Source organism: Chiloscyllium plagiosum, unplaced genomic scaffold (genome assembly GCF_037043375.1).
Source record: "Chiloscyllium plagiosum isolate Xiang-an unplaced genomic scaffold, Cpla_swu_hap1 HiC_scaffold_11, whole genome shotgun sequence".
Lineage (NCBI taxonomy): Eukaryota > Metazoa > Chordata > Chondrichthyes > Orectolobiformes > Hemiscylliidae > Chiloscyllium > Chiloscyllium plagiosum.
In genome coordinates, this window is record NW_028270149.1 from 37,454,777 (window position 1) to 37,464,607 (window position 9,831).

A 9,831-nucleotide genomic window follows, 5' to 3' on the forward strand; every position below is an offset into this window, starting at 1 on the left:
CTTGTTTTAGGTCAAAATATGCAAAATCCTTTATTTGAAAACCTATGTTTTTTCTTCTCTTTGCTCTTCTTTCAACTTTTTTTCATCAGTTATTATCCATTGGGATACTTGAAGGCTGTTCCATTAACTTCAATTTCCAGTTGGTATTCTTCCAAAAGAGTTTGTGTCTTTAAACAACCAACTGTTAGTATCATGTCGATAATAGCAATAACCCATTAATTTTCAAGAGCTGTAAATATATTTCAAACAAAAATGTCTTCCAGTCCCCAGGTGAAGTTCCAACAATCTATTACAGTTCTAGAGAGCATACCCAAAAGTGTCATGCTCTTGGGTAAGGAGTGATGGTTTTGTTTTGTATACTAAAGGAATCAAAGGATATGGAGATATTATTGGAAAGTAACATTGAAAAAGAGACAGGAGATCAGCTCTAAACCTGTTGAAAGGCAGAGAAGATTCAAAGGGTAAAATGGTTGATAACTGTTCCTTTTCATATACATCTATTGTTCTTAGTCCATGAAAATTTTAATTGCCTGTCCAGCAGTCCAGTTTACACTAAGCAGTTTCGATTAAAATAAGACTTTGCTATTCTTTCAACATATAAGAATAACAGACTCAAAAAAAGCTAATTCTATTGTGAAGCACAGTTACAGTACAGATTTAAAGAGCTTTAATGCTGTGCTGCCAAATTTGTATTTTATCTGAAGGGTAACATTTCATGTTGGACGTGCATGCATGTTAGATTAGATTAGATTCCCTACAGTGTGGAAACAGGCCCTTTGTCCCAACCCAACCCTCCAAAGAGAAACCGATCCAGACCCATTCCCACATTAAGAGCAATTTAGCAAGGCCAATTGACCTAACCTGCACATCTTTGTGATGTGGGACCATGCAGACACAGGGAGAATGTGTAAACTCCACACAGGCAGTTGCCCAAAGTGGGAATTGAACCCAGGTTCTTGGCGCTGTGAGGCAGCAGTGCTAACCACTGAGCCACTGTGCTGTTGTTGTACTTTTGATGTAAAGACAGTAATTTTCAGCTGTGTACTAGCTCTGAACTGTTTGTGATGCGAATTGCAACCAGAAAGTCCTGTGTTGTCTCACATATTCCACTCGTAGAAAGCATATTTTCACTCTATCCACAGATTGTGTAAGTTTAGACAATTATCTACGTATGAGAACTTGATTACTTTCTGTAATCTTTCTCTAAATAGGTTAAAGACAAACATAGATGTATTTTGAAGCTTATATTTCAGATCCTTCTTAGAAACAATTAATGGATCCATGAAATATCTTCTGATAGCAAGCCCTTATAAACAGTTTTCTCACTCATGTTGTACCAGCTGAATGCATACTACTGTCCCCACAGTCATGGAGCTGTCAAGTATATCTCAGTGCTGAACATTTTCATACCATACAGACTACCTCCCACTTTTATGGTAAAAAGTACAGTTGGTATTGTTATGGATTAGGGCAGACCACTCAAAACATTCTTAAGTAGGCAGCTCAGACCATAATTTCGCAATTATTTTGGGAAGTGTACAGTGAAAATTACCCGGAGTAAATTAGCTAGGTTGACTACCAGGTTTTAAAACAAATTACACAATGAAACACAAAGAACAGAACAGAGAACCCCTACAGAACTCAGTCTATCCAAACTAGACATAATTATGCTCTTCTGAATATATACAAAGTCTCAGTAAGCAACCCCGCCCCCTTAAAAACAGTAAAAATGGAACAAATGCTTACAGGTTGAAGTTAGAAGGGCAGAAAAAAGAAAGTTTAGCAACCAGTTTCCACACAGCTGATCTGCTAACCAGTTCTGGGCTGAACTACTCTGCTAGAGAGCTGACCACTCCCCTTTCATTATACAGGTTACTTCTAAAACATGACAACTTTGGTCTGAAGTGTTATCTGTTTACATGTAAACAAAAGGCCTCTCAAAATCCTTTTTTCATTTCTGTACCAAACCAGACTGATCAGAACCCACAAGAGTTTTATGACCCATCTGAAAAAAAAAGCAAGGACCCAGTATCCTTGAGAAAAGGAACAGCTTTTAGAAAAAGGACCAGTTTTGTGACACCTTCCCCCTTAAAAAAAATGGACCATCAATATCAAAAGATGGCTTCATTTTTAAAACCCTTCAAAAACTGGTTAGTAATCTAAAACATACATACACACTATACTAAGTCTAAACATGTAAACATGCACACCCACATGTGAATTCAGGTCATGGTACACCCATCACCGAACACCTCCATATCTCATTCGAGTCTTGATAACACATCAGCAATCACGTTTTTGCAACGTACCACATGCACAATTGTCAAATTGAATGGCTGCAATACCAAGCTCCTTCTAAACAGTCTGGCAGTTTTATCCTTAAATTTTTCCACAAATCTCAATGGGTTATAATCAGTGTATACAATTGTCTCAGATGCATTGCGAGTGATATAAACACTTAAATGTTGTAATGCCAACATCAATCTCAAAGTCTCTTTCTCCATCGTTGAATATTTCTGTTGATGAACAGTCAACTTCCTGAAAAAATATCCGATGGGTCTTTCTATTCCCTCATCATCCTCCTGCAGGAGCACCGCACCAACATCCACATCACTGGCATCAATAGCCACCTTGAAAGGCTTTGTCTAATCCAGTGTGGCTAATACTGGGGCAGTGGTTAACATAGTTTGTAGGCTGTTAAATGCCTTTTGACAGTCCGCTGCCCACTGAAACTTCTTGCCCTTTTTTAACAATTAAGTGAGTGGAGCAGCCACACTGCTAAAGTTCAGCACAAACTTTCGGTAAAATCCACTCAACCCCAGGATCTGTAGTACATCGATAGTGTGGGAAATTCCCCAATTACTTTCAATTTCACCTCCTGTGGTGCCATTTGTCCGTGTCCAATAACATGGCCCAGGAAGGTCTCTTTGGCTTTGGTAAATTCACTTTTAGCTAGGTTTTACCACCAAGCCTGCCTTCTGAAGTTGATTGAAGAAGTCCAATAAATGCTGTAAATGTTCCTTCCAAAAGTGACTAAAAATCACCAAGTCATCAATATACACCACAGAGTTGGGTAATCCGGCAATGACCTAATAGTTAGTCTCTGAAATGTGGCTGGAGCATTTTTCATACCAAAGAGTATGACTTTGAACTGATATAGCTCATTTGGCATTACAAAAGCTGAAATTGCCTTTGCCCTCTCTGACAGAGGGATTTGCCAGTAGCCTCAGAGCAAGTCCAACCTAGAAACCTAATTTCTATCCCTCACAGACTGAAATTGATTCTGGAAGCCAAACCAAGTTTTATGGACCAACTCATAATCATAAGCCACTTCAGCTGCTAACCTTGCTGTTTTAACTCTCTGCTCTTCCACATGTGTTTGCATTACTTCAGGCAATGAATTTTTGAATTCCTCCAAAATAATTACCTCTCTAAGGGCATCATAGGTTTGTTCTATTTTTAAAGCTCTTACCCATCTATTGAAATTACTCTGTTTGATCCTTTCAAACTCAACAGAGGTTTGACCAGGGTCCCTCCTTAGATTCATGAAACATTGTCTATAGGCTTCTGATACAAGCACAGATGCACTTAAAATGGCTTTTTTGACCTCCTCATTCTTCCCAGATACCTCCTCTGATAGGGATGCAAATATCTCACTAGCTCTATCTACAAGTTTTGTTTGGATCAACAAAACTCATATAGCCACTGCCCACTGCATTTATTTAGCCACCTTTTCAAATGAGATGAAAAAGGCTTCCACATCCTACTCATCAAATTTAGGCAATGCTTGAACATACTTAAGCTGTTTCTCACTAGGCTTCTGACTACCAGGGTGTTACTCATCCTCACTCTCTTCCTCACTAAGCCTACCTTCAATCTTTTAAGCCGACTCTTTTTTAAGTGTCAGTGTTTGAAGTTCAAAAGCTCTCTCTTTTTATTTCTCTTCTGCCCCTCTTTCTTTTTCCCTTTCTTCTGCTTTTAATCATAACTCAAACTTAGCAAGTTTTGAGAAGATTTGTAGTTCACGTTGAGGTTTTGGATGTAGTTTTCTTTCTGAGCTGCAAGGTTCATTTCCAGATGTTTTGTTACCCTACTAGGTAACTTCTTCAGTGGGCCTCAGGTGAAGCAATGCTGAAAATTTCTGCTTTTTATTTATACGTTTGGGTTTTTTAGGTTGGTGATGTCACTAGAATCCTCACATACAGATGAGGAAGAACATCACTTCGACTGGGACAATACATCCATCCTAGGACAAGCCAAACAGAGACACGCATGACAATTCCTAGAAGCATTGCATTCCAACCAGAGCTCTATCAAAAACACATCAAGTTAGACTCCATCTACCACCCCCTGAGAAAAGGAACAGGAAATGACTTCACCACAGGAAATAACATCACCACAGGAAATGACATCACCAACCCAAAGAAACCCAAACATATAAATAGAAAGCAGGAATTTTCAGCATTGCTTTGCCTGAGGCCCACTGAAGATATTACCTAGTAGGGTAACAAAACCTCTGGAAATGACCCTTGTAGCTCAGTGAGCAAACCTACATCCATAACCCAAATTGTTCCATTTCTGCTGCCCTTTCCTTGTCTCTCGCCTTTATCTCAAGCTGCTTCATTAGCAATTGAATTATGGCCATCTCTATAGATTTTGATGGTTTCTCCAGCAAGATTAAATGCTGAGTTACTGCTGTATTATCTCTCCTTTCCTCACACAAGCAGTCAGTTCCAATTCCAGCTTGTCTGCTAATTCCTGCAGCTCGTCTTATTCACCTTTTGCAAAACTTTCAAAGTCCACATCCACTTCCAGAAAACATTTGATGACTGAAAGAGTCATTATATCCCAAGCTTCATCTTCACAAACAAACCAACACCTGAAATAAAGACTCTAACAGCTACCACTCTCTGTTTAAAATCCCACAGAGAGCCCCCAATCTTTTATGGACTAGGCCAGACCACTCAAAACATTCTTAGGCTGGCAGCCCAGACCATAACTTTGCAATTTGTTTTGGTAAGTGTACAATGAAAATTATCTGGAGTAAATTAGCTAGGTTGACTACCAGGTTTTAAAACAGACAAAAATGTATTCACAAAATAACACAATGAAACACAAAGAACAAAACAATGAACCCCTACAGAACTCGTTCTATCCAAACTGGACTTAATTATACTGTTCTTTAATGTACACTACAGTCCCAATAAACAAGCTCAGTTAAAAAAACAGTAAAAATGGAACAAATGCTGACAAGTTGAAGTTAGGGCAAGAGGAGAGAGAGTTTAGCAGCCAGTTTCCATACAGCTGAATTGCTAACTAGTTCTGGGCTGAACTGCTCTGCTAGAGAGCTGACCACTCCCCTTTCATTATACAGGCCACTTCTAAACCATGCCCACTTTGGCTTAAAGTCTCATCTCTTTACATATAAACAAAAAGGCCTTTCAAAATCCTTTTTCAACTTTGTACCAAACTAGTCGCCTCAGACCAAGGACACAGTATTCTTGAGGAAAGGAACAGCTTTTAGAAAAAGGACCAGCTTTATGACAGTATTACAGTTTCAGATTATAGGTCCAGAAGGTCTCTTAACCAATGTAATGCAAAAAGGAACTTTTAGCAGCTGCACAGATATCCCCCATAACCCATAACTACTTTTGAATTGGCCTATTCTTTCTTCAATGCTTCATTATGTGTTTTCATATGGACATCATTACTCTATTCTCTACAAACTATGTAGCAATAATTGAGAAAAGTAACAACTGAGTCGCAAATTTCTTTTGAATGTTTCTGTGGGTAAATTTGTGGTACTCTGCCAAATCCTAAGATCATAGGATACTACGTACTTTGCAAAGGCATCAGCACCACTGATGGTGCAATTAATGACCCTATCTCAAGGGAGTCCAACCAAATTTACAAAAGTGGCAGCCTAATCAGAAAATTGTCTAATTTATTTAGTAAGTCTGTTTTTCTATTGTTTGATCTCTCTATAATCAATTCAGTCAGCAAGTCATGACCTTTTAGTGCCACCAATAGTTTAAACAAATCCATCTCTTGCACCACACATTACTAAACAGACAAATCAGAGATTGATAGATTCCTGATTAGCAATGGCTTAAATGATTACAAATAATCCAGATAAAAGGCATTGAGTGCTTGATTAACCAAGGTTGTATTAAATAGCACAGCAGGACTGAATGGCCTACTCCTATTACTATGGTCTATATTACTAAACAAAGAAATTACATCATTCGATATATTAATTCATTTGAGCATTTCGGCACTTGAAAGTGAAACAGGAAATTTTGCCAGCAATCTAGCAAGCAGGCTTCCCTCATCTATCACTATCAAACTAAATTATCTTGTCATTTGTTATATTTGATTTTTTATGTAGCCCAAATTAGCTGCTACATTTATCTCCAAAGCAAAAGCAGATATTGCTGGAAAGGCTCAACAAGTCTGGCAGCATCTGTGGAGAGAAATCAAAGTTAATGTTTCAGATTCAGTCACCCATTCCCAGAACCCTGAGTTCTTAGGAACAGCCACTGAACCCAAACATTAACTCTGCTTTCTCTCCAAGATACTGCCAGGCCTGCTGAGCCTTTCCAGCAGTTTCAGTTTTTGTTTTTGATTTCCAGCATCCAAAGTTCTTTTGGTTTTCACTTCTGGAGCAACATTAACTTCATTTTATAAATAAGTCATTGATTGTGAAACACTTCAGTGCATCTGATGAGCATAAGGTGCGATATAAATATGAGTATTTCTTTTCAATATGCTATATGCCAGTAGTCATGCACATTTCTCGAAGCTAATTAAAACACATAGAATGAACCTATTAATATCTATATCTCCTGTATTCACTCCAATGTTTGAAATAAACTGGACATTAAATATCAGATCAGTGAGTATTGAGCCAAGATATAACTTGGACCTCAGGTATTTCTTTTTACAGTGTATGCTCCTTTTCATAATGGTATATTTTCTAAAATTTGCACAAACATGCTATTTTCAATCCCATGCTTTCTATATCCTTTCAACCCTTTTCTCTCTGACCAAAGCAAATAGGATCTCACTCATCCTGAGCAATTTTATTCAGGGCCTCTGGTTACTAGGAATTGCAAATTCGAAGTTGCACACTACCCCCTGAGAGTACATTACAATGGGGCAGCATTACACTTACTACAACTCTATCCCAAACAATGTTAAAATAGTCATTGATTGTATGTTGCCTGTTTCTCTGAAATCTCTTGAATCATTAAATAACAAGATGATACATTTCAGAGCCCTTTTTTATATTCCTTTCATAAAATAATAGATTCTATTGTATAGAATCATGGTTTGTCCCAGTTATATGGAAGTAAAAAGTTAAATTTGCTTAATCAGCAATTAATTTATGTTTTATTCCTTAATGATAGTATTCTGATTTGGAATTTCTTCCTAGGTTGGTGAATTTGCCTGTTATTGTAATTTACATCCAATTTTATCTCCAAACAACTTCCATTCACATGCCTTCCCAGCATCCTTTCGAAGTCGACACAGGCAATTTCTGTACTTATCAGCACAACTGAAGTCACCATATGTTGCTCATCTGTCATTTACTTTTAAATAATGCTGAGTGTTCACTGTTAATTTGACCACAAAATCCTGGCTAATACACATAGAGATGTTTACACTGGATTAGGACAAACACATCCTTCTCATTTTCAGCAAACAGCAGCTTTGAAAGCATTTCCAAAAGAACTCAATTCATGGTAGAAGATTCTTGAACCATAATCTAGATTTCCCTGCTGTAATTTTGATACATGTATTCTTTGACGGAACATCACTTCCAGTTTATAGAAGATCAAAGGTGAGATAATGGGTCTATGTTCAGGTGAATCTCAATTGAAAGGTGATGACAGGCTGTGGGAGTAAGTATGACAATGTTTATGATCACATAGAGTCATAAACTTATAGAGTCCTACAGCATGGAGACAGGCCCTTTGGCTCAAATTGGTCCATGCCGACCAAAATGTCCACCTAAGCTAACACCATTTCCCTTCACTTGGCCCATATCCTTCTAAACCTTGCCTATCCATGTAATTGAGGAGAAAGTGAGGTCTGCAGATGCTGGAGATCAGAGATGGAAATGTGTTGCTGCAAAAGCGCAGCAGATCAGGCAGCATCTAGGGAACAGGAGAATCGACGTTTCGGGCATTCATTCCTGAAGAAGGGCTAATGCCCGAAACGTCGATTCTCCTGTTCCCTAGATGCTGCCTGACCTGCTGCGCTTTTCCAGCAACACATTTCTATCCATGTAATTGTCCAAGTGCCTTTCATACATTATTAATGTATCCACTTCAAATGCTTCTACTGGCATATACACATATGTGTACCATCCTCTGTGTAAAAGAGTTGCCCCTCAAGTTCCCTTTTATTTTTTCCCCTCTAACCTTAAGTTGATGCCCTCTAGTCTGTGATTCCCCAACCCTGGGAAAAAGACTAAGTGCATTCACTCTATCCAAGCTTCTCATGATCTTACACACTTCTATAAGATTCCCCTCTCAGTCTCTTACACTCTAAAGAAACAAGTCCTAGTTTATCCAATCTCTCCCTATAACTCAGACCATTGAGTCCTGGCAACACCCTTCTAAATTTCTTCTGCACTCTTTCCAGTTTAATAACATCCTTTCCATTGCAAAGTAATCAAAACTGAACAAAATACTCCAATTGTGGCCTCACCAACATCCTGTATAACTGCAACATAACTTCCCAACTTCTACACTCAATGCCCTGACTGATGAAGGCCAGTGTGCCAAAGCCTTCTTCACTGCCCTGTTTACCTGTGATTCCACTTTCAGAGAACCATGCACCTGAACTCTAATGTCCCTTTATTCCACTACACTCCTTAAGATTCTACCATTTACCACAAATGTCCTACCTTGATTTGACTTTCCAAAATTCAAGACCTCACACATATCTAAATTAAACTCCATTTACCATTTCTCATCCCACTTCCCCAGCTGATCAAGGTCCTTGTGCAATTTCTGACAACCTTCCTCGCTGTTCACAATACCACCTATTTTAGTGTCCAAAGCTAAAAATCATACAACACAGGTTATAGTCCAACAGATTTAATTGGAAGCACTAGCTTTCGGAGCGCTGCTCCTTTATCAGGTCCACAACCACCTAATGAAGGAGCGCTGCTCCGAAAGCTAGTGCTTCCAATTAAACCTGTTGGACTTTAACCTGTGTTGTGTGATTTTTACATTTGTACACCCCAGCCCATCTCCAAATCATGACTATTTTAGTGTCATCTGCACATCATGCGATACCCAAGGTCATTGAGTTACAACAATCAATTAGGCTACCAATTGTTGACTGAAGATCAGTTGTCTGTTTTAGTTTTTATCAAGCTCACAAATGAAGCATGTTTAAGCATTTTGTTTCTCGTAAGAATTACATACTAATACTCTGCATTACTAGCTTTATCCTTTAGTTTATGAATATGAATTTAAAGATAGGATACAATTATTGGTATTACAGGATTAGATTGCACTCTAAGGAACTAATAGAGTATATTGAATTACTAGCGGAGGATGTCTGGGCATAATGCTGGAAAATTCATAAAGAAGGGACTTTAAAGCTATTCCATGACAAGAACAAATGAAATACGTGAGAGCTAAAATACGACACAGTGTGTGGTATTTTTTAATTATGCATAAAGAACACAGTGGCCTGGAATTACCAGTGGCCACAGACAGTTATTATTCCAGGAGGTGTGCATGGGGACCCCGTGGAATATCTATTGTAGCAGACTCTGAAAAACTTGCCCAGGAAACTGAAGATCCTAAACAC